Raw genomic sequence first — 18,544 nt, 5'->3', positions numbered from 1 at the left:
CCACTCATAGGTGGAAGTTAGTATATTGATAAGGAGATCTGATCGGTGGTTACCAGGGAAAAGGGGGGGGTGGGGGGAGGGCACAAAGGGGGAAGTGGTATACCCACAACATGACTAACAAAAATGTACAACTGAAATCTCACAAGGTTGTAATCTATCATAACATTAATAAAAAAAAAAAAAAAAAAAAAGGAAGGTTAAGTGTGGTCACATTTCCCCCTGCCCTATCCCGCCCTCCTTGGCAGCCAGCTAGGTAACTAGGCGATCACCATGCCTGCAGAGACCAGCTCCCAGAAGCTCCTATTGTCTCCCTGGGCATCCATCAAAGCCAGCTAATCAGAGGTGGTCAGCAGGATGCATGGATCAACCATTGTAACTAATTCACCATTTGGAGGACAGCATCTCTGGGATGACCTCATCAAGTATTTGGGAATAGTGTCATGATCAAGATGCTCTGGGAAAATGATTTGTTAGGATTTAATCAATTAGAAATTGACTTCCATGTTTCAAAAATTTATCTTTAGATATAATACTGAACTGCTAGAAATACACTTTATAAAACAATATTTCAATGTAAACTATTTCTTTTAGTAACGCATCAAACCAAGAAAGACAAAATCAGGTCACAGATGTCTAGAGCACAAGTCCTAGAAACTAATCTAAATAAAATCCGCGCGGAACTTATTCTAAAAAAACAAGAAAGGGTTTAAATATTACTGACCAATATTACAATGGCACTGTTCTCTAAATATATGTAGAATGTCAAAGAAGCATTGTACATAATAGCCCAGATATCCATCAACAGTACAATGGGTAAGTACGTTCTGAAACATTCACATGATGGAATAGTACAAAGCCATGAGAATAAACAACCTTGAATTAAACCCACCAACACAAGTAAAGCCCCAGGCACAGAGAGCACCTACTGCGCAATTCCATTTCTGTAAAGTGTGAAAACAGACAAAGTGGCCCAGGCTATTCTAGTCAAGAACGTGGCAGGTAGCACCTGTGAGACTGCATGGAGTTGTCTGTGTTGACCTTGCACTTACTAGATGTGTGTTCCGCCTCCCCATGAAGCTGTGTGCAGCCACCCAGCCAGGTAGTGTGAGTATCCGTGGAGACCAGAAAGAAGAGGGGGGCCGAGCACCTTTGAGTGACTAGGATGATAGCTCCCATGGCTCATGGGTGCCCACAGCATGATTGACGTGTGACCGCTGTCTCTTGTTGCCTGGGTTGGTGGGGGTCACAATAAAATGCAGGATGGTAGTTAACTTGGATTTGACCGGAAAAAGCAAACACGACCTGAGAAATGCAAATGGGGGAGACACTACAGGGTGGGAGTTCTGGCTGCTCTTTCCAAGTTTAATGTTGCACAAATGAAAATGTTACATGTGGAAAAGCAACAACCTGCATCGGGTCCAACTGAGAGTAATTAGGGACAGGAGAATGTTTGCCAACTTTAGAGCAGACTTTTCAATCTTGGTTTCCAAATTTAGGAGTAAATGAAACATTTCCATGTTTCAGTGTGTTGAACTCTGAGAAGAAATGTGCTTTCTTTCTCTTTTTTTGTTGTTGTGGTAAAAAATATATATAATGTAAAATTTACCATCTGTGGTGGTTAACTTTTTGTGTCAACTTGACTGGGCCACAAGGTTCCCAGATACTTGCTCAAACATCATTCTGGGTGTGTCTGTGAAGGTGTATCTGGATGTGATTAACATTTGAATTGATAGACTGAGTAAAGCTGATTGCCCTTCCCAATGTGGGTAGGTCTCATCCAGTCAGGTGAAGGCCTGAATAGAACGAAAATTCTAAGTAAGTGGGAATTCCTCCTGCCTGTCTTGAACTGGGACATTGGTCTTCTCCTGTCTTTGGACTCGAATTGAAATATTGGCTCTTCTTGGGTCTTGAGTCTGCCAGCTTCAGACTTGAACCTACTTCATTGGCTCTCCTGGTTCTCAGGCCTTCAAACTAGGACTGGAACTAAAGCACAGGCTCTCCTGGGACTCCAGCTTGCTGATTCACCCTGCAGATCCTGAGATTTGTCAGCTTCTATAACCACCAATTCCTTAAAATCTTTTTCTATCTATATATACATAATGTTGGTTCTGTCTCTCTGGAAAAACCTGATGGATGCACTATCTTAACCATTTTTAGGTGTAAGTCGTCTGTGTCATGAAGTACATTGACACTGTTGTGCAACCATCACCACCACTCATCTCCAGAACTTTTTCATCTTCCCTAACTGAAACTTTGAAGAAATGCATCTTCTACAGCTGTGCTTTGTTATTTATGCCCAATGATCTGAGCAATATACCAGGAGTTACTAGAAGGTAAGACTCCCTATAGTGCAATTGAAAGCACTCATTCATTTATATATCGATTCATTCTTTTACTCCGGTACTGTGAATATTTATATAGGTATTTGTATAGGTAGAGTGAACTTCAAGGTTGTTTGGAATAATTGAAGCAAATTCTTTCAATTAAAAAACAGCCTATATGTGTGTTTTAACTTAAAAATTATTCTGAATTAATTATCAGAGCCGATATCTGTTGATCAAAGTTTCTGGATTGCCACTCGTGCTTCCACTAAACCTGTACAGGAGTTTTTAGGAAGAAAAAGAGCTACGACAAACTTCAGTAACTTCAGACACATTTTTATTTTTTAATTTTAGCCAAGTGAAATAAATGATTCAAGGAAAGAAAAAGAGCGTTTTAATAAATTTATTCCCATGAAAATCATCACAGGTGACTCATGAACTTCCTCAGGTGGCCAGAGGGGCAGTCAGATTAGCTGTCACTCTGTAGTTAAAAGATAACCTGCTCTTTCAGAATGGCTAATGCTGTCTGAGCGGTTTCTCAATTCATTAAAAATGGAGACCGCTGTTAAACCGTGAAGGCTGGCCCAGGAAAGCTGGATTGCCATGGGAACAGGCAGCACTGATGGCCCTGTGCCCTGCATAGAAATCCTCCCTGTTCCAGCATAATGAAGCAGAAAGCAGCATTCTTGTTGCTGGCATCCAGCCTCTCTGTCCTCCCTGAACCAACCGCAAGGAGCTCAGGTTTCTCACTGAGCCTTTGGTAGGAAAATGCCAATGATGGAGGAGGAGGTAGAGTTAGACCATCTTTTGGCCTTAATGGTTCTCTATAGGAATGTGTGAGATTTCATATCAGACAGGATGGAGCTTAGACATGCTCTCAGGAGGCTGCTAGTTAAACATTATGAATGACCGGGCCTATGGGATTCCCGGAGGTAAGGCGAATACTTAACCTACCCCATAAAATGCAGCAATGTCCACCAGAAGCTGTCTGAGACTGCCTCGAAGTAGAAGAAAGAGCCACCACAGAGGGGAGCACAAAGAGGACAGAGAACTGCTCCAGCCCTTCCTGGGCCTGTTGGAGGTTGGAGATGGGCGTTGTTGGCGTTGGAGTGGGGGTTTGCTTTAGGCCTATCTTAGAGCTTTCATATCCTTGCCTGGTGTGGCTGACTGGTTAGAATAAAACAACCATAGATTGAGTACATTCCCCACCCCTCAATCCCCTTCAAACTCCTTCCGAATATTGTAAAGTAGGCACTGTTGGCTTCATTCTGCAAATGAAGAAACTGAGGCTCAGAGAGGTGGGAAACACCTCCAGGTACCCAGCAAGCAGCAAAAGGGCATTTTAGTCTAACACTCCCACTCTGAATTTGCCTTCTGCACCTCGATCCTCTTTCTGGTCTAATGATCTAGTGAAATAAGAACTATCTCTTCCCACCTGTGTGATCTGGGCTGTTGTCTGTGCCCTCCTCCCTGCATCCTGGTCAGGATCCCATAGAAGAGAAGTCACTCCTCCGTGCTGACCAGTCTCTCTGCTCTCCTTGGAGGAACCTCCACTGACACTGACAGCACTGGAGGCCAGCCTCGCTCACCTCCCCCTCCCTGGTCCATGAGGCAATTTATTGTGGTGCTTCACCTGGGTTTTTAATGAGATAATGCCTGTGTTGTTACTCAAGGGTGAGATCGAGTGAAGTCTTGTTTCTAGGACACGGATGAAAGGCCTGTCTTTTGTTTATTTTGTATCCCCAATTCTTAGTGGGGACCACTGATTTGGACAGGCCTTGATCAGGAAGAGTCTGTTTCCCACAATGTAGTGTAAATGCCTGTGGCCACAAGCAGAGGTAGACGAGGCCACTGTGGGCCTTCCTCCCTCATCCTGGGCCCATCAAAGCTGCTGGGTGGAGCCCAGGGAGCCATGTACTTCTCAGCCCAGGGGCGGTGACAGCACCTTCACTAGGAGCTGTGGTAAAAGTCAAATGGGCAAGGTGCAAGAACTGAAAAAGCCTTAGTAAAAGCATAAATGTCTAATAATTAGGTGAAAAAATGCATTTAAATCTACTCTAAATAGAAAAGAGGGAAGCTTTTATCTTATCAGCATGGCACAGCACCTGACACACAGTAAGCACTCAAATGTCAACTCCATTTATTATTTCTCCTAACTGAAATGTGCTGGAATACTCTAAGTGAGGGGAGCATGAGGGGAAGAGGGGAAGGGCCAAAGAGGCAGCAGAGGAGGAAAAGGAGACTAGAGGAGACAAACGAATTCCCCTTTAGAGTCAAGGGAAGGTTTGGGGTACTTGTCAATGTTAAAAGAGCCAAAACCAGATGTGAGAAAGCCAACCTTGCGACTGTTACAAGTTCAAGTGAAAAGAACAAGGCTTGGATGCGTTTTGTCTCTAGAGCTGTGTGATGCTAATTAAGTCACTCAGTCTCTCTGGGCTTCTTGTTTTTCTTCTTTCTGAAAAGGATAATGCCCTGTATGTCTCACAGAACTATTCTGGGATGCCTTTTTTTTAATCTTATGAAATTGGCAGAAATCATGGAGAATTATAACATTTTCCGTTGTTAGGAGAGCAGATAATTGCATACTTTCCAGACAACTTGGGAAACATATTAAGGGTGTTGAAATATGCATCTCCTTTGATCCAGAAAACCACTTCTGAAAACTTTTCCCAGCAAACAATCAGATGGAGCTCAGGGAATTTTTAACAAGGAGGTTCACCACCATATGTTGATAGTAGGGAAAAATCTAGAAATAACTTCTGTGTTCAACAGAAATGTTATTGCATGTAATGCAATGAACTTGTAAGCAACTCTTAAAATAAGTGCTTATTGAAAAGAAAAGACATCATAGCATAGTTTGTAAAAAAAAAAAATAGGTTACAAATAATATAGAGTGTACTTTAATATTTTGAAAACAAATTCTGGAAGGCTATACTCCCAAATAGTAAGTGTTTCTCTAATTGTTGGAATGTGTGATTGTATAGATCTTACATATTTTTGCAATGAACCCATGTTTTTATTTTGGTAGAAACGCAGACAGAAATATCTGCTATTCCAGATAGATGGTTGTTTAAGTCCCTTGTCTGATCATCTCCAATGACAAAGCCTCCCTTCCTCACAAGCAGCTGTCTTAAGCAGCCTCATTCTTTGGCTGGTGCCCCTTGTCAACCTCCTAGTGTTCAGAGCCTGCCCTTCTATGTCCCTGGCACTGCAGCTCCACAATGAGACTAGGCCGTGGCCCTGCTTTTCCACCATTCTCTGGAGGCAGGAGGGCAGAGGGCTTTGGCAACCTCAAACTACAAGCTGACCTGTCACCCCTCCTAGCCTCCAGCTCTGCCTACCTGGGCCTGGACATTGCTTCAGGCACCTGATGCTGCTGACTAGTTTTATCCTCAAGTCATATCTGTGTGGCCATGTTGTCACCAGTGGTTGTCAAACCATGGTGAGCTCAGCCTTTGCATCCATAGTTTCAGGCAGAGGTCAGAGTCAAATCCCAGGACCCTCGATTCCAAAGTCTGTTCACAATGTGGACATCCTCCTGTGGTCCCATCCCACTGGTCTCCAGCCCTGCTGGGGGCCGTCCTTCTGCTGTCTTCTATCTCCAGTCTTCTTTCATGTCTCGTTTCTCCTAGATCCTTCTCTTCCTATGCATCCACAGTCAGTCACCCCACCCATCTCCAGCAAGCTCTCTGTTCTTTCACCAGCAATTAGATTTTTAAAACCATTGCTTATACCTGGTCACTCTGATCCACTGCAGTCTGGTTTCCTTCTTTGGTGTCCCACTGAAGCTAGTTTTGTAGGACCTTAGTAAGGCCACATTTCAATAACTATTCTAGAATGAACAGGGAGGCTTGGTCAATGGTGTGCAGGTGGGAGATATTCCCCCTTTAAGAACTCAACTGGAGAATGCTGATGGTGCAGGAAGTCCTGTCTGAATTTTCCAGCCAGCTTTGCCCGCAGAGCACTTTCAACTCTGGGGACATGCAGTGCAATTGCCTGGATGTGATTGCCTCTCAGAACCTGGCCTGCATGCTGAAGCTTTGGCTGCACCTTGACCTGTGCCGTGAACATCTCCTGCCTAAAGTATTCTTCCTTCTGGGGTTGGCTTGTGAGGTCCCCTTCTCCACTCAAGACATAGCTCAAGTCTCCTGCTCTCTGGGAGATGCACCCTCCCCCAGAGGAGCCCTTTGCACTGGTCTCAGTGACTAACTGCAGTTATGTCCCTAGTAATGACTCACACTCTTGCAGTTCCCATCTGCCAAGTGGGAACACACAGGGAACCAGTGGCTCCTCTTTGTGCCTGCGCACCTAGAGCTGTGCCTGACTGTAAGCAGGCTCCTGATCGATACTGAATGAATGGTGAAAAAGAAGAATGAAACGGAAGGCGTCCTTAAACAGTGTGGAGAAGAAAGTCAATGGAGCAAAAGATAGTTCATGATTCTGTGTCTCCCCATCTCTGCAGGAGGGCTTCCCCAGATGCTTGCCCAGTTCCCTTTCTGGTCTTTGTAGGACAGAACAGAAAGAAGCCACCCTTGGGATGGAGTACACATGTCCGCCCTGTCTCCATTTCCCTCTGAGACTGAAGGCTGTATTTCAAGGGTGATGTCAAATACTGGTTTTCTCCAGGGCCATCTGAGGACAGCAGGGGCCTGCCCACCACACATGGCTTTCCAGAGCCATCCAAACACAGGGGCTGTGCCATGTGTCTGACCTCCCAAATTACAAACACAACAGCTTATGGAAAGGAGGCCTAAATTTTAATAGGGGTTGGGGATGTCACAGAAGTGGCCAATCTAAGGCTTTTTAACAGACTAGCAAATGCAACTGGGCTCTCAACATGCACACTGCAGATCTTTAAAGCACAAGGAAAAATCATGCAGACATTACAATATCAAAGGTGCAAAAAATTCAAAGCAGTTCTCCATGTTTCTTTTGTAAGGAGATTTTCAAGAAGTTTCTTGCAAATGGTGCAGCTGCTTTGCCTCCAGGAGATGTCAGCTGCCCAAACTACCTGGTGGTCTGGGGCATCATCTTGGCAACCAAAACATCCCCAGGTCCTCAAGGACCTATTAGATGCATTCCTTGCAGGGATCCCCAGCTAGCTCTAGGGGCTGGAATGTCAATCTCCCCAGAGCCCATGCCTTTTATCTAGGTATTTTCACTTACTATGATGCTCTCATTTCTTTCTCTCAACAAATCTTATTAAGCCCCTACTGAATACCAAGCACATTTCAGGGAACACAGCTGGGTGCCAGGCCCTGGTTGCTGGCCCAAGTTGGGTCCAGGAAGGTGGCGTGGGGTCGGCTGAGGTCACAGCATTTCAAGGTCAGGGCAGGCTCACCCTTCAATCAGATGGACTTGAAGGGAAGTGGGAAGCCCCTTAGAGCAGTGGAGGGGGTGCATCTATCAACCTTTACAGGACAAGGAGCCCACTACTGCAGAATGGGAAGGGCGTGGTTGCGTGGAGGAAGCACTCCTAGCCAGGCTTGGTGGGATACGCAGTGTGGCTAGTCAGCGGGAGTTTCCAGAAGACACCATATCTGCCAGGTAAACCTCATCTTGTTTAGACCACGGTGAGTCTGCAGTTGGATGATCCAGGGCAGGTCAAAGGGGTAGGGCAGCCTTCAACAGTGCCCTCTCTTCTCTAGAGATTGGTCATGGCAGAGCATCCCAAGATGTGTCTTGGCCCTCCTCTCACCAGTCTTCAGACTGCCTTTATTCCACTTTCTGTAACACTTTTGTGCACAGCGTAATTCTCAAAAGCTTGCAAGAAAAGCATTTAATACTGTGAGAAAATAGATGAGGGTCTTCAGAAAAGGATTGAGATACATGCTTTCACCAACCTTACTGACAAGCCAAAAGCCCAATTTCTTGCCGACTTTGCAAATGTTTTTGTGTGCCATATTGGTCATTCTTGTGCCTCTTTCTGTGTCTACAGGGGAAACGCCCTCAGAGGATCATTTTTATTTTACAGAACCCACTCAGTGTGTATGTGTGGTGTCCCATAGATGGTGGCTTGTGGCGGGTGTGTGTATGTTTGTGCAGGGTATGTGTATGTGGCACATATATGGGAGGTGTGTGTGGTGTGTGGTGCAGTGTGATGTTTCTAGTTGCAGGGATGAGGGAAACCAAGTGAGAGACATTCTGACATTTCCAAATGGCAGCAATGACTTACTAGGTCTCTTTCAACATTCAGAAAGATCAGAGGAAAAAAACACACTCTCAAGGCAGTTGTTGGCAGAAAGAATTCCATTTGAACAGATTGGTTTTGACGCATTTCATTTTGTTCTCCTATCAAATCCTTGTAATATTTTAAGTGAATGTCTATTATTTTACTTTCTTTTTCTTTATCTTGGATTGGAATACAGAATATTCTCTCAAAATAGCTGGTTCGACGCCAGTTAAACATATACGCAGCTACAAGGCGAGAGATGGTGAAGACAAATAAAATGTGAGGTTGGAAACGGCTTTGAGAGGCTGGGATTAACCAAAATAGTGAATGAAACAACAGAGAATTATGGTAATTGAAAGCTTAACTATTTTTAAAAAGAGCAGTCTCAGTTTTCCATTTAAAGCAAATGACATTTCTCCCACAGACTCAGCCTGTATATCCTGTTTTCCCAGTCCCGGGGCTCCCTGGCATTCTCCTCGTTTCTGCTGGCCCCTCTCAGACCTCCCACTGCCCTTCAGCTCTGACCATCTATGACTTGGGCTGGCCTCGGCTCCATCAGGCCGCTAGTGGACCGTGTAGGTGGCTTTGGCTAAAAGCTTTCAATCTTTGCCATGATTCCATTTTCTTTATGAATACTTTGTTTTAGTATCAGCTCTTTCCCTTTTCTTTTCTCCCTGTCATTTAAATTCACTACTAAGGAAAAGTGCATGCAAACACCCAAACGCGAGACACTGCTGGAAAGTCACAGTAAAGCTGCTTAAATGGGTTGTTGGCCTGCAGGCAGCACTGCTCTTGTAAAGTTTGGAATATTCACAAGCTGTGGACTACAGTAAAAACTTAGTTTACAGAAGATAGCTTAGGGCAGGGATCATCACACTTTGTCTAATGGGCCAGATAATAAATATTTTAGGCTCTTCAGGCCATTAGTGTCTCCATGGTGACTACCCAATTTTGCTTTGCAGAAGCATCTGTAGATATAAATGAATGGGTGTGGCTGGTGTCCAATAAAACTCTATTTGACACTGAAATTTGAATGTCATGTAATTTTCATGTATCATGAAGTATTCTTCTTCTTTTGATATTTATTCAACCATTTTAAAATTGAAAACCATTCTTAGCTTGAAGGGTATGCCAACAAACAGTGGGCTGGATTTGGCCCCGGGGCAGCAGTTTGCTGGTACAGATCACAAAAACTGGGACTGCCTGGCCCACAGCTCCGTTCCCCATGCAATCTGGATCCTACCTGCACTAGGCACTTTCTTTCAGGTTCCAGGCTCACAGTAGGTCCTGGTCCGTGTTTAGTGAATAAATGTGTATCTAATCCTGTGCTGTCCCTGGCTTTGTCTTTCCCCAATCGGGATTGATTTACCACTCCCTCGAACTGCCTTCTCTTATTCTCTCATTTTATCCAGACCCTTCCCTGAGGGCATACAATCAGGCTCTCAGACTGTTATGTGGGATTACCAATACTCATTTACTGCATCTTTTAGCCTAGTGGGAAATTTTACTTAAGTGACAATTTCTCCTGCTTCAACTAGATGCAGAACTCAAAGTTACCCTTGCCTGGGTAACATTCTCATTCTAGCAAAGTCTTCCGGTCTTCAAGCTGGAACTAGTGGCCAGGCTAATTAAGGGATATTTTGTGATATCTTCCCTTATAAAAGTAAGCTGCTCAGTTACCCCCTTTGGCTTCTAGAGAGGTAAGCTCTTTTAGCTACTAAACTTGGTTCAGTGCTCCTCCACAAACTTGTTGGCAGTAAAGAAAAACCAGGTACTAAATATAGATCGTCTCCATTTGTGCTGCCAAGAAACGGTGCATCCCTGTGCTTCACGCTGGGAGCATGGGTTTTATGATGGCTACTTCGCAAAAGAACCAAATAATTCAAGCCTGTCTCCAGGGCCCTTGGAGCACTGATAACCAAGCCCATGGCAGATGCCTTTTGTGCAGTGTTCAGCTATGTCCTGATGAGCACTCTGTAAATGTCCTTTATCCATCTAAAGGCATTGTCTGAATGTGGCCAGAGCTCTCAGACTCAAATGAGCCAAACAATATTTTCACATGATGCTTATTGGTTTCCAAAACTATTATGACTCTACTGGAGAACATTTGTAGCATCTACTCCAATACCATGACACCCCCACCCATCCACGTGGGTGTGATTGTGTCTGTGTGATATGCTGGGCTAGTACCCAACTCTGCCTTTTAACCCAGAGGTCAAAACTGCTTCATTCATCAGGTGATCCCGTGAGTCAAGGTGTGGCCAGGGTCACTCTTCAGGTATTTGTTTTAAGGTATTGCTCTATGTTCATTTCTAAGGCTATTGTTTATGAGTTGTGGTATTCCAAATGGTTGTGAAGGATTTTCCTTATTCATCCTAGTGAGGGAATGTTTTTTTGCTTAGGAAACACCATAGTAATTCCAGGGATGCAGGATGATGCACAGGCATGGTAGTAACAGAGGAGGCAAAAAAAGGGGGAGGTGGATTGAAAAAGTCGTTACTCTAAAATAAATAAACAATTGGAGACAGTGGAAGACAGGGAGGAAGAGAAAGGATAGGAAGAAGAATAGTTGAAAGGGCATTGAGAACAAGTATTCCCAGTATGTGATTTTAGGTAGATTACTGTTAATTTTCACCATTTCCCCAGATCATCCGTAAAGTGTAAAAGACTGCTACACACATCAAGACTTCGGATTTTTTGGGTTTGCATGATGGTGAAGGGAAAATAAAATCAACTCAACTCAAAGGTAAGGACAGTGTTCTACATTCGAGTGACACAGAACTTCCAACCTTAAAACAGCCAGTTATTTTACCAGCAAAATGAGTTTATTCAGGAATGTCAGAGGAATTGCAATTCAGGACAGGCAAGCTATGGTGAAACATAGGCAAATCCAGAGAGACAGAGGGAAGGTCAGATTTTATTAGGTTTTAGGAAGAAATTGGAGAGGGTTTTTTTGAACAAAATTTCGCTGGAGAAGAACAAGAGTTCAAGGTTGTGGAGGTTCCTCATTGGCTGTAAGCAGTGGTGAGTGCATTGTTGCTGGGACAAGAAGGGATCTTCCTTCTTTTTCCTAAAAGTAGGAGATGAAATTCTCATGTGAGTAATGTCCTCCCTTGTCAAAATAATTCTTATCTTCCTTCTTCCTGTTGGTTATGCAGGCTGCAAAGAGTGGTACACGTGTAAGAGCTGCTCCTTCTGGGCTACCTGACTCCATTTTAAATGAGATTTCCTTTATTTATTTTCATAGAACAGAAAAGAAGGCAGTCTATGGTGGCTAATCCAGCAGGAGGAGGCAGGGGAAGCCTGCAAGCTAGGTGTGCATGTGGTGTTTAATGGAGGAAAGCAAAGAGATACAGAGTCTATATGCTTACCAAGGACCACAGCAGAGCTGAGACTCATCCACAGGTGTGTTGGGAGCAAAGGTGGACGACTTCTACTGCAGTGGGAGGGGAATGGGGGGCCCACCTCTCTCCCACCCTGAAGCTGCTGCTGGACATTTTCCAGGATGTGCTTCCAGAGATCCTTTGTCATGAACTTCCTGACACCATTGCATGAGAAACATCATCCTGTCCCTCCCTGTGGTGAATCAGGCCAGCCTGCCTAAAAATGTCCTCCTCATCAAGAGGCAACATCCCTATTGGCTGGCCCCAGGGCTGAGCACTGCTCCCTGCCTGTCTCCTCCACATCCTTCCTATCAGAGCCCTATTCTCCAAGTTGCTGTCTTGCAGCTGTGCCAGGGTATTGTCCAGGGCTAGCAGAAGAGCAGTGGCTCTGTGCAACACCAGAGATGGACATGGAACCAGCAGACCTCCAGCCCGGGATGAGTCTAGACTTCCCCATGGCTGTGAGAATTCTTACAGCTTTCACTTTGATGTTTAACTTCTAAGGTCAGCTAGGTTTTAAGGAATCTCTTCAACAAGAGAATTCAGCTTGGCTAGAGAAAGAGGAACAGGGGTACAATGAAAAATCATGCTCAACTGTTTGATGGTGTATAACATAGGTGAAAATGACCAACTACTATTCAAAATCCGTGGATAGGATAGAGCAAATAAATCCAAAGTCAAGAAGAACAAGCCCGGGACTGACTGGAAAAGTAATTTAGCACTAAAGGATGGAAAAGGCCACCTACTGAATGGTAGAAAATATTTGCAAATGAAATATCTGATAAGGGGTTAATATCCAAAATATATAAAGAACTCATACAATTCAATAGCAAAATAACAAAGAATTTGATTAAAAATGGGCAGAGGATCTGAATAGATATTTTTCCAAAGAAGACCTACAGATGACCAACAGGTACATGAAAAGGTGCTCAACATCACTAATGATCAGGAAAATGCAAATCAAAATCACAATGAGATATCACCTCACCTGTTAGAATAGTTACCACCAAAAAGATAAGATATACCAAGTGTTGGCGAGGATGTGGAGAAAAGGGAATCCTTGAGCATTGTTGGTAGGAATGTACATTGGTGTAGCAACTATGGAAAACAGTATGGAGGTACCTCAAAAATTAAAAATAGAACTACCATACAACCCAGCAATTTCACTTCTGGATATTTATCAAAAGGAAATGAAAACACTGACTCAAAGATATCTGTACTCTCATGTTAATTGCACCATTATTCACAACAGCCAAGACATGGAAACAATCTAAGTGTCTATCAACAGATGAATGGATAAAGAAAATGTGTGTATACACACAGACAGACACATACACAATGGAAGATTATTCAGCTGTAAAAAAGTAGAGCATCCTGCTATTTGCAACAATATGAATGTACCTGGGGGCATTATGCTAAGTCAAATAAGTCAGACAGAGAAAGACAAATACTGTATGATCACATTTATATGTGGAATCTAAAAAAGGGGAAAAAAAAAGAACTCAAAGATACAGAGAACAGATTGGTGGATGCCAGAGGCAGGATTTGGTGGGTGGGCACGATGGGTGAAGGTGATCAAAGGGTAGAAACTTCAAGTTATAAAGTAAATAAGTTCTGGGGATGCAATGTACAGCATGGTGACTCTAGTTAATAATACTGTATTATGTATTTGAAAGTTGCTAAGAAAGTAGATTGTAAAAGTTTTCATCACAAGAAGAAAAATTTGTAAATATGTGAGGCGATGAATGTTAACTAGGCTCATTATGGTGGTGATGTCACAATATATACATATTTCAAATCTTCATGTTGTGCACCTGAAACTAATCTAATTTGTATGTCAATTAGATCTCAAAATTCTCTTTGAAGAATAAAGAAGAACACTTGCCATAATATGTTCTAAGATGACTGATATACAAGGTCTTCAAGTGTTGAGAGTACTCTGCAAGGGCAGAGCTGTCAGAATTTCAGTGGGGCCACTTGGGGGCAGATGATCAAAATATAAGACTTAGAAAAAGTCCAGATATCAGCACAGAGGCTGGCTCAGACAGTGGCACTCCATGGAGGCTGGTCCTTTTCCCTCCCATCACTGACTCGATTCCTTCAGATTGGGAATATTTTTAAGAAATGTAAAACAGTAATATGTAAATATACACCTTTGAAAAAATATTTATCTCTGAACAGCTCAACAGGAGGGTAGGCAGTTGTAATTAATACTTTTGTTTCCTCTCCTAAGCCCCAGTACATAGTTGTATATCTTGTTTTTTTGAGGAAGATTAGCCCTGAGCTAAGATCTGCTGCCACTCCTCTTTTTGCTGAGGAAGACTGGCCTTGAGCTCACATCTGTGCTCATCTTCCTCTAGTTTATATGTGGGATGCCTACCACAGCATGGCATGCCAAGTGGTGCCATGTCTGCACCCAGGATCTGAACCGGTGAACCCCGGGCTGCTGAAGCGGAATGTGTGCACTTAACCACTGCACCACCAGGCCAGCCTCCACAGTTGAATATCTTAGTTGTAAGTCATTCTAGTTCTCCTGTGTGAGATGTCACCACAGCATGGCTTGATACGCCTTGTGTAGGTCTGTGCCCAGGATACAAACCCACAAACCCGGGGCCACTGAAGCGAAGCACACAAACTTAACCACTTGTCCACAGGGACAGACCCTGTAATTAATACTTTTTGATAAATTACAGGAACATGAATCATATTATGCCTCCCTTTTTTATATTTTATTCTTAATTGTGATAAAAAACATAACATAGAATTTAGCATCTTAACCATTTTCGATTGCACATTTCAGTAGTATTAAGCATATTCACATTGTTGTGCAATCATCGTCACCATCCATCCACAGAAGTTTTTCATCTTCTTCCAAATGAAACTATACCCATTAAACACTAACTCCCAATGCCCCCTCCTTCCAGCCCCTGACAACCACCATTCTACTCTCTGTCTCCATGAATTTTTCTACTCTAGGGACCTAACAGAAGTGGAATCATACACCATTTGTCCTTTTGTGACTGGCTTATTTCACTTAGCATAGTGCCTCAAGTTTCATTCATGTTACAGCGTGTGTCAGAATTTCTTTCCTTTTTAAGGCTGAATAATATTTCATTGAGTGAGTATAATAGACTTAGTTTATCCATTCATTAGTCAATGGACGCTTGGATTACTTCCATCTTTTGGCTGCTGTAATGCTGCTATGCACATGGGTGGACAAATATCTCTTCAAGTCCCTGCTTTCAATTATTTTGAACATACACTCAGAAGTGGAACTTCTGGATCATATGGTATTCTACATTTAATTTTGGGGGGAACTGCCATTCTGTTTTCCATGCTGGCTGCACCATTTTACATTCCCAGCAACACTGAACAAGAGTTCCAGTTTCTCCAGATCCTTGTCAACACTTATTAGTATTTTTTTAGTAGTCATCTTAATGGGTGTGAGGTTCTATTTCACTGTGGTTTTGATTTGCGCTTCCCTTATCATTAGTGATGGTGAGCATATTTTCATGTATTTATTGTTAATTTGTAGATCTTCTTTGGAGAAATGTCTATTCAAGCTCTTTGCTCTTTTTTTTTTTTTAAAGAAGTTTAGCCCTGTGCTAACATTGCAGCCAATCCTCCTCTTTTTGCTGAGGGAGACTGGCCCTGAGCTAACATCCATGCCCATCTTCCTCTATTTTTTTATATGTGGAATGCCTGCCACAGCATAGTTTGATAAGCCCTGCATAGGTATGCACCTGAGATCTGAGCCAGTGAACCCCAGGCTGCTGAAGCGGAAATGTGCAAACTTAACTGCTGCACCACCAGGCTGGGCCCCTCTTTGTTCATTTTTTAAACAGATGGGTTGGTTTTTTCTTGTTGAGTTGTAGGAGTTCTTTATATATTCTGGATATTAATCTCTTATCAGATATATGATTTGCACATGTTTTCTAGGAGGAACTAGGAAGAGATTCTGAAAGAGAAATGGCCTCAATATTAAAAAAAATGGGTGTTTTCTAGCTGGGAGAAAAATAAATAAAATAGCATAGGAAGAACATTATTAAGTTACTTTTGGAATCTCGACCATGAACTCCTTGAGGACAAGCCCATATCTTTAGTATCCAGATGAATGCGTGGAAGTCAGAGGGCACCTACTCTCTGCCTCATCTGCTTTGACTCTCCTATGGACAAAGTGTGAGCCAGGACATTTAATTTAATACCCCCTAGAGGATGACAACAAAAAAAAACAACTTCTATCGTTCTAATGGGGAAACTTTGAATCTCTCTCACCACAAAGTAATTGCTTATGCCAAATGTAAACATTTAAAGCCTTTCACATGTGGGTCAATTCATCTATTCCTCAAGTACTTATATTGACGTGATACACACCAGGCTCTGGACAAGGGCTCCCAGTGGTGAGCAAAATCAATGACTCCACCTAGGGGAACTCACAGCCTGGAGGAGCAGATAGATGTTTAAATAGATGATGGTATACACGAGGCTGAGAGATGATAAGTGTGATGAATGTTGTGAAAGAATGGTGCATCTGTAAGACCTCTTTGTTCAGACAATAAAGACCCCTCTAGACAGTTTAAGAAGAAAAGATCTGTGTTAAAGGATTTTAGGAAAACCAGGCTGAGAGGCCACAGGCTGGGGACAGTGGCCAAAGTGGCCACAGAGAGCTGCAGCTGGCAGAGTCTGCAGCTGCCCACACAGAACTAGGGCACTGCTGGGACCAGCCTCAGCCACCCACTAGAGCCCACTTGCCTGCCCCACTGCTGGGTTGAGGAACTTCACCTCTACTTCAGAGCTGCCAACGATGCATAAGGGGGCAATTCACCAACACGGGAAAGAGGTGAAAGGGTCAGGAGGCCAGAAAGTGTACTGCACAAGCAGATGCGTGTGCACGCATCAGGGGAGAGAGCTGCATGTGGCAGGCCCCATGGTGGGACAGGACAGGGAACCAAAGCGGCATCTAGGAGCATCCACAAAGAGTGGCTGGCATGCAGAAGGCAAGGTTGAGTGTGGGGAGGACCAGCCTGCCCAGCCTTCCTCGTAGGCACCTCAGGGCTTTAGTCTGTATTTCAAGAGAGATGGGAGGTGATTTGTTTTTTCTGTGTGTGTTTGTTTTTGGTGTATGAGGAACATTGGCCCTGAGCTAACATCTGTTGCCAATCTTCCTCTCTTTTTGCCTGAGAAAGATTGGCCCTGAGCTAACATCTGTGCCAATGCTCCTGTACTTCGTATGTGGATGCCACCACAGCATGGCTTGATGATGAGCGGTATGTAGGTCCCCACCTGGGATCTGAATCCGCCAACCCTTGGGCTGCAGAAGTGGAGCATGCAAGCTTTACTACGCCACCAGGCCAGTGCCTCTTATTTTAAGGAAGGGATGGAGGTGTAGACGTGATTATTATTTTACTTTGAGGAGGTCCCTCTGGAAGCAATGTGGGCAATCCACTCTGAGGCTCCGGGACACGAGGGACTGGGGACACTGTTAGGAGACTGTATCCACTGGAGTGCCACCTTGAGAGTGGAGCTATCTGTTCCTTCCATGAGTCCCAGATGCCTACAGGAGTGGCTGGCACACAGTTGGCTCTCAACAGATGTCTGTGGGGTGATGGAAATACTGTGGAAGACTCAAAAGTCCAGGGAGCAGAAGGTGAGGGCATGGGCTGGGCAGCAGGTCGTGGGGTCCACAGAGGTGGGTGAGCATGGAAGGGACCGGCAGTTAGGAAGAGGGACGTGCCAAGGATTGCCTGGATGCGTTCTCAGAAGTAGAGGACATGTTTATTATATTTCATCAAGTCTCCAGGGATGAGGTACAAACTCTAAAGGAAACTACCAGATAAAACCAGATAAAGTGTGATTCAACTCAGAGGATTCTAAATTTTGCTGGTTAGGCACATCTAACAGTAAACTGTTTTTGAACATGAACCTTTAATACATATGTATATATTACCAATGGATTGTAAACCCAAGCTACTGTGCTGGTAAGATCAAACACGAGCATAGAAGTCCCCATGTTCTATTCCTGCATCCTGCTGAGCGGATCGTCTTACTTCCCCTGTGATTCACACACCCTACTTTGGAGGATGCTGCCCTAATGGTGTCCTTCCCCAGTTGATGTTATCAAAACAGATGGGAGGGAAAAGATCTGCTGGAATCTCCAGAAGAGGCAGAAGTCGGAATTTATCTCTGTGATTCCTGGACAGGCTGGGAAAGGAAGGACAAATAGAGTCAAATGGTCAGTAATGGCCAAAGAGCAGAATGCAGGGATGTAAGTGATGCTCAAGACCACTCTCCTTGCCTGATGGGAACATTGTGGAGACCGTGATGGTCACACTGTGCCCCAAGGAACCCTACAGCACTGTGGAGTTGAGGCGATGACTAGACAGTTGGACAGCGGCCCCCCAAGCTTCTCCTACCAGAACAATGTGATTTGTTTAAACTGTTGGGCTGGGCATTTGCTTTCATTTGAACAAAGGGCTCTGTGACTAAACCCAGCATAGATGCCACTGTCCCAGACCTTGTGGCCACCCTGTGCTCACTACTCAACCTCTCCAACCCTTTTCCCATCACTCCCAGCTCACAGAATACATGGAGGTATTTTGTTGAACTTTATCAGCCGTGTGGGGAAGGCATGGTTATCATCCCAGTTTTACTGATTCTGAGCTCAAAGT

At 43.9% G+C, this 18,544-nt stretch overlaps 1 long non-coding RNA gene across 2 annotated transcripts in view; it reads left to right on the top strand.

Moving 5' to 3' along the window:
* The first annotated feature begins 989 nt into the window (after window positions 1-989).
* Window positions 990-18,544, top strand: part of LOC138917062 (uncharacterized) — a 51,068-nt gene continuing 33,513 nt past the window's right edge. The window contains exons 1-3 of one of the 2 annotated variants that reach the window (XR_011424509.1): window positions 990-1,099; window positions 2,158-2,333; window positions 11,741-11,898. This is a non-coding gene — a long non-coding RNA (uncharacterized lncRNA). Of the gene's footprint in view, window positions 1,100-2,157; window positions 2,334-11,137; window positions 11,240-11,740; window positions 11,899-18,544 lie in introns of those variants that run through there. The other variant, XR_011424513.1, reaches the window with a different exon arrangement.

The sequence above is a fragment of the Equus caballus genome, chromosome 1, assembly GCF_041296265.1.
Source record: "Equus caballus isolate H_3958 breed thoroughbred chromosome 1, TB-T2T, whole genome shotgun sequence".
NCBI lineage: Eukaryota > Metazoa > Chordata > Mammalia > Perissodactyla > Equidae > Equus > Equus caballus.
This window is presented reverse-complemented; position numbering and strand designations above follow the sequence as displayed.